We start from the raw sequence: 1,092 nt of genomic DNA, 5'->3' as shown, positions 1-1,092 counted from the left end.
CAGGAATGCAAAAATTTGTGTCATTAGTGGTGCATTACGATACATCTGCTTTCAAGAGAGCCATTCCAGTGGAACGAAAGTAACGCTACACTTGAGATTCCAGTAATGTTTGTGTGGGCACTTATAAAAATTAGGTGCTTTTCTTGTAGGAATACCTTGTAGTGTACCTTCCAGTAAGTTTATGAAGTAACTGAAACTATCCGACTTCTGGCAAAGAGGTCTGCAAAGAGATGTTGAACACGGGGGAAAAAAAAGCATGTATCTACGCACATCTATACATATAGGTTACATTTGAAAGGGGGAGCCGCAGTAGAAGTTTGACATGACAGAATCCACAGGGTAAATGGATTGTGCTACGTTTGTAGTCACTCTCTTTTTAATAAGCTGTATCTCCCAACCCAAGCAAGCAGCGTTAGTGCGGATCAAAAATAGATGCCCTGCTAAAGCAGAGTTAAACAGGTCACTTTCTTTTCCTTTTCCTTCTACCCACAGCAGGATTTTGACACCTTGTATTGCAAAATGACAAACAGTCTCCCAGGTATTCTGCTGCAGATGCCAGCCAGAACAGTTTTCCTCCCCACCCCAATATGTAAAACGTACTTGCAACCAGAACACCAGTTACCCCCTGGCCAACCAGGAAAGGATTTTCTCATTCCCTTGGTGACTTCAAGTCCTGACAACTTAATTACTGTAATTGAAGGCAAATATGACTTGAACTCTACACATTTCTTTTATAAAATACATTAGGCATAAAAAAAAAAATGTTCCTTTGGTTAAGCCGAGGAGTTCAGAAGGTAGGCGTGATCCCAGAAAATAAGAAACTTGCTCAGAAACTCCTTTATTGATAAGAATTTTAATAACCACGGGCCACTGAACACAGAACTAACAGGGCATGGAGACAAGCAAAGAGGTGCCAACCCTAGAAAACCTCTCAGTTTAGGAAAAGCTTATGTGAAACCATAAATCACCTGAAAGGGCTGTTAAATGCCAGAAGCGTTCCCCCTCCCGTGATGTACCTGTCCTAGTAGCCATGGGAACACCGCTGAACTCTAAACATGGGTTTTCTCTAACCTCTCGACAGGAGACTCACCG

Source organism: Phaethon lepturus, unplaced genomic scaffold (assembly GCF_000687285.1).
Source record: "Phaethon lepturus isolate BGI_N335 unplaced genomic scaffold, ASM68728v1 scaffold27567, whole genome shotgun sequence".
Taxonomy (NCBI): Eukaryota; Metazoa; Chordata; class Aves; order Phaethontiformes; family Phaethontidae; genus Phaethon; species Phaethon lepturus.
The sequence above is the reverse complement of the archived record's forward strand: the minus strand, read 5'-3'. Positions refer to the sequence as shown.